Genomic DNA, 6,018 nt, shown 5'->3' on the forward strand with positions numbered 1-6,018 from the left:
ATATATATATATATATATATATATAAAGAAATAGTAATTCTAGAAGCCCGATGAGGAATTAAGCTCAAAAACAGTGTTTTAAAAGCACAAAATGTTCACACGGAGCTACAAATGTAAGGCACGGATATACATACAGATATCAAGACATATATAGATATATAAGAGCATAATAGTATAAAGATCTAGCCGCAGCTCGCGGAGTTTAAGTTGGCCAGTTACATACAGACACTCAAGAGTTTTTGAAAGTAAAACAGCTTATACAATATTTCTCTCAAAGTAAGCCTTGAAGGCATAGATAAATACAAAAGTGAGAGATCTACACAAAATAAACCGAAAGACTTCCAAAACATTGCAAGGATCCTCCGCTTTGTCACCATCAGGCAACTCACCGAGGTGGGTTGCGATCTGCATCTGAAAAAAATAACAACAAAATACGGTATGAGAACCGAAGATTCTCAGTATGGTAACAATACCTAGTGATGTAAGATATAAGACTCCAGGACGCCAGAGGCAATCCTAGAACTTCATATCCATCACAAGATTCAAGCTTATACCATAAGTAAATTAAAACATTAACTTTAAAACCACAATGATAAAGGATACTACAAGAAAATGGAACATTTGTAACAAAAAATTTGTATCAAATTTAAAATTGTTACAAATTATAGTTTTTTTGTAACAATAATTAGTTATTGTTACAAAATAAGAATATTTTGTAACAATAAGAAAATTTGTTACAAAATATTTCAATATTTTCTAACAACTTGATTTCTTTTGTTACAAATTATGTTGGCTTTCGTATTGAATTGTTGTTTTGTTACAAAATGTTATAATGTTTTGTAACAAAAGATTATATTGCTGCAAAAATTCAAAATATTTTGTAACAAAATATCTATTTGTTTCAAAAACTCTAAATATTTTGTAACAAAAAAATAATTTGTCACAAAATACAACATTTTTATAACAAGTTATTTATTTGTCACAAAATTCAAAGATTTTTTGTAACTAATAAAAAATTTTATTTCAACATACTAAATGTAAGACTTTGTGTAAGACCTAAAAATTTTAGAAGATCTTATTAAGAGCTAATTTAGATTTATTTATCATTAAGTATTTTAATCTTTGAAATTATTTTATTAAAAATAATTAAAACAAATTTTGATTAATTGAGTTTAAAATAATTTAAGGTTTTATCTGACTTTATAATTATCGAATTATTTTCTATATTTAAATTATAAAATTTAGCAAATATAAAATAATAAGAATTTTATAGGATTTGGTTTAAATAATTGAGATTTCAAAATTTAATACTAATATTTTTATAAATAAAAAATTAATTATATTATCTTATAATTTCAATTAGAGTATTTAATTTCAAATCAATTAATATTTTGATACAATAAATAATATTTTAGAATAGTTTTAGAGATTTAATTAGTTTTTAAATTATTGCAAAAACCCCAATTTATCCAAAAATTCCTAATTTTATTTTTGTCCTAAATTAAACTCTAATTCCCAAATTAAATCCAAACCCTAAATTTACTAAATTAAACCCTAACCCCACTCATCTAACCCTAGTCACCATCCCTTCTATTTTGTTCTAATTAACCTACGGAGGAAAGAAACAAAAATGAAAGGGGAAGGGGAAACAAAGGAAAGGGAGAAGAGAGAGCGCTTGGGATCAGAGAGGAAGAGAGCGACGGAGAAGAGAGGGATCGGAAGGGAGGGGACCGCATCCTGCCGCGCCGACACCGCCACCGCCACCCCGTCATTGTGGCCGTCGAGTCACCGTCGTGAAGTTGAGTCGCGGAGAGTTCACGAGCGAGAGAGAGCGACGTGGAGGGCGAGAGTCATGAGCCTGGGACCGCCGCGACCGTCGCAGCACCGCCATCCTCGCGTCAGTCACCGCCGCTGTCAGTAATGAAGCCCGTCACCGCCATCCGCGCCTCTGTTGCTGTCAGAACCGCGCGCCGCGGCTGGAAGGATCTTTGTTGCTGTCGTTAAAGCGAACGAGAGAGAAGGAGACGTGGAAGGAGGAGCCGTTGAAGCGAGCTTGCTTCCGTTGCATCCTGCCTAGCCACCATCATCAAAGCCTCATTGCTGTTGATTAAGGGTGTTATCGTGGAGCTCAAGGATAACGCGCATAAGTTGAGTGGAGCCGGCTTTCTCGCTCACATCAGTCTGTAAGTTCTTTTCACGCTGATCTCGATTTCTTCCCCTTTAATACCACTTGAGTTTCTCAATATAACTTAATTTTAACGACCTTTATCTGATTTTGTTCATTGACTTCCTTTGACTTGTCCATTTGCAATTTGGGATTTTTAGCTACTTATATTGTACATAAGCATAACTATGTAAGAATTCCCGAATTTTCCATTCTAATTTCAGGAAGAAGCAACTGAAGTAATTACTATTGTTTTGGTGTTTCTTTATTTAATGTTAAGCAGGTGTTTAGCATGTAATTAGCTAATTGTGATTAAGCTAGCGTTTGCCTTTGATTTAGTCTCTTCTGAGGAAGAAAACACTATGAATATTAAAGATGAATTGATATTTTCTGATAAATTAATGGGAATAATCAAGTAATCTATCTTTTCTAGGGTTTGGTGGCTATGCCCATAGCTGACTTGAGTTCACTGTGAGTCACTATTAATTGCCTCAAGCTCTTCTCTTTTTTTCTTTATTTGTTTGTTTGGATCTTTAATTTCGAGTAGCTGTGCTGCGATTTATGATCTATTCCACTCTCGGTTTCTTTTGATGCTGTTTTTCTTCCTCCAAGTTTTTTAATTGTTCATTGTGTGAGTTGTCGAGCTGGGTCAATTCGATTTTTTTGTGTCTAGGGTTTAGCAACTATGCATTTTAGCTTCCTCTGCATTTCTATTCTTGGATGTGCATAAGAATTTTGTTTCCATTTGATATTTGGGTGACTGACATTCCCAAATTGCTATTGTAAAAATAAAAGGCTTTATTTTATTTATATATTTAAATGTGGATGGATTTTTTCTGTTGTTGGAGTTAAAAATTGTCATCTATTTTAGGGTCTTCCAGCTAGTTAGGGATTCTAGACATGGATAAGTTCACATCTCCTCAAGGAGAAAGGGTAGGTGATATTTTGTTTTGTGGAGGGTAAGAGTGTAAGACTAAGCTACTGAAGTGACCATCACTGCAAGTTGGAGATATACCATGTAATTAGAGGAAGAAGAAAGATTTTATTTTATGTTGTGTCTTGAACTACTATAGAAATTGGTGCATGAACTATGAATCACGCTTTTCACAACTCGTACCACTAACCAGCAAGTGCACTGGGTCGTCCAAGTAATACCTTACGTGAGTAAGAGATTGTTGGTTTGAAGCAATCTATGGTTATCTTGTAAATCTTAGTCAGGAAGTCAATTATGTTTATCAGTTGAATTGCGAATAACCAAGAGAGCATAAATTAAAGGTTATTTGTTATGCAGTAATGGAGAATATGTTGGAGTTTTGGAGTTGCTTTGTCTTCTGAATCTCTGCTTTCCTCTGTCTTCTAATTCACACATGCACGTCCTCCTATGGCAAGCTGTATGTAGGGGATCACCGTCGTCAATGGCTACATCCCATCCTCTCAGTGAAGAAGGCCACTTGGTGTGTGCTGGGGCTGAGATTTAAGCAATTCACGTGCAGAGGCCATTTGTGGAGTTGAACGCCAGTTTATGTGCTAGTTTGGGCGTTCAACTCCAGCTTTTGATCCTTTTCTGGCGCTGGACGCAAGAATTGGGCAGAGAACTGGTGTTGAACGCCAGTGTACGTCGTCTATCCTTGCAAAGTATGGACTATTATATATTGCTGGAAAGCCCTGGATGTCTACTTTCCAACGCAATTAGAAGCATGCTATTTCGAGTTCTGTAGCTCCAGAAAATCCACTTTGAGTGCAGGGAGGTCAGAATCCAACAGCATCAGCAGTCCTTTTTCAGCCTGAAGCAGATTTTTGCTCAGCTCCTTCAATTTCAGCCAGAAAAATACCTGAAATTACAGAAAAATACAAAACTCATAGTAAAGTCCAGAAATATGAATTTTTCCTAAAAAGTAATGAAAATAGACTAAAAACTAACTAGAACATACCCAAAACTATATGAAATTAACCCCAAAAAGCGTATAAAATATCCGCTAATCACAACACCAAACTTAAATTGTTGCTTGTCCTCAAGCAACTAGACAAATAAAATAGGAGACTAATAGGTTGAGAAGCAATAATATCTCAGAGTTTTTGAGTGAAGCTTAGATTCTAATTAGATGAGCGGGACTAGTAGCTTTTTGCTTTTGAACAGTTTTGGCATCTCACTTTACCCATTGAGGCTCAGAGTGATTGGCATCCATAGGAACTCAGAATTCAGATAGTGTTATTGATTCTCTTAGTTCAGTGTGATGATTCTTGAACACAGCTTCTTTATGAGTCTTGGCCGTGGCCCTAACCACTTTGTTTTCCAGTATTACCGCCGGATACATAAATGCCACAGACACATAACTGGGTGAACCTTTTCAGATTGTGACTCAGCTTTGCTAAAGTCCCCAATTAGAGGTGTCCAGAGTTCTTAAGCACACTCTTCTTTTTGCTTGGACCTTGACTTTAACCGCTCAGTCTCAAGTTTTCACTTGACACCTTCACGCCACAAGCACATGGTTAGGGACAGCTTGGTTTAGCCGCTTAGGCCAGGATTTTATTCCTTTTTGGCCCTCCTATCCACTGATGCTCAAAGCCTTGGGATCTTTTTTATTACCCTTGCCTTTTGGTTTTAACTAAATAGAATTTCTCTTATTAAAACTCCAAATTTTATCCCTTTAAGTCACGCCCTTGCTCCTCTTATTCCTTGAGCAGTTTGCAGAGCATGCTATTTTGATTTTGCTCCTGGATCTCCGGATATTCATCTTCTTTTAGATCGAATCTAACTTCCGGGATCACTGATCTCAGACCCATTATTTTAAGATAATGGTCTGAATGTTCTTTAGATAAGAACTTCCCTTGATTCCAAAGTGGTTTTGGAACGCTCTCTTTCTTGCCTCTTAGAGTGGGTTGTTTTTCTTTAGGAGCCATGATCTTAGTGATCTCGGATAAACACACCAAACTTAGAGGTTTGCTTGTCCTCAAGCAAGAGAAAAGAAAGGAGATGGATAGAAGGAGAGCTAGGTGCAATTGTTGATGGAGGAGGAGGGAGGCCGAACCCAAATTTAAAGGGGATTTTTAGAAATTAAGGATTTTAGAAATCAGGGTTCTTAACATGTTCATGTAAAAATCATGCATTGAAACATAAAATTTGAAATTAGAATGGAAATACGTGTGGAAAAATGAGTTTGGCTCCTCCTTGCTATCCTGGCGTTTGAATGCCCAAACACTGCCTGTTTTGGGCGTTCAACGCCCAAATGCTGCTCTCCTGGGCATTCAACGCCCAGCTGCTGCCATTACTGGCGTTCAACGCCCAGTGGGTGCCCATTTCTGGCGTTGAACGCCCAGATTGCTACCATTACTGGCGTTCAGTGCCCAGTGGATGCCCATTTTGGGCGTTGAACGCCCAAAATGCACTTTTACTGGCGTTTTCTTGCCAGTGAGCTCTTTTTCTCTGTTTTTTTGTGCCGAGGTCTTCTGTAAATGATTCCTCACCTTAGTGTCAGTGAACTTTATATAAACAAATAAAAATAAAAATAAAAAATAGGGCAAAATGCTTAGAGGATTGTTGCCCCATGACTGGGTTGCCTCCCAGCAAGCGCTTCTTTATTGTCTTTAGCTGGACTTTGCTGAGCTTTTAATCTAGCTTCAGCCTTGAGCATTCTTGATGATCACTGGCATCACACATTAGCTCAAATGGTAACGTCCAGTCTGGTGCAGAAATGACTGGTGCTGTGACCAGCTTAGCTATCAGCGTTTCAAACGCCTGCAGGCACTCTGTGTCAAACACAAATAGCGTGTCAGCAGCTAACAGATTGCTTAGAGGTTTTGCGATTTTTGAAAAATCCTTTATAAACCTCCTATAGAATCCTGCATGCCCCAGA

General features: G+C 37.1%; 1 long non-coding RNA gene across 1 annotated transcript in view; it reads left to right on the forward strand.

Annotated features, from left to right (window-relative positions):
• The window catches only part of LOC110267739, a 9,886-nt gene continuing 6,456 nt past the window's right edge, over window positions 2,589-6,018 (forward strand). Inside the window, exon 1 of the long non-coding RNA XR_002355636.1 lies at window positions 2,589-2,635. This is a non-coding gene — a long non-coding RNA (uncharacterized LOC110267739). The remainder of the gene's footprint in view (window positions 2,636-6,018) is intronic.

Source organism: Arachis ipaensis, chromosome B02 (assembly GCF_000816755.2).
Source record: "Arachis ipaensis cultivar K30076 chromosome B02, Araip1.1, whole genome shotgun sequence".
Classification (NCBI taxonomy): domain Eukaryota; kingdom Viridiplantae; phylum Streptophyta; class Magnoliopsida; order Fabales; family Fabaceae; genus Arachis; species Arachis ipaensis.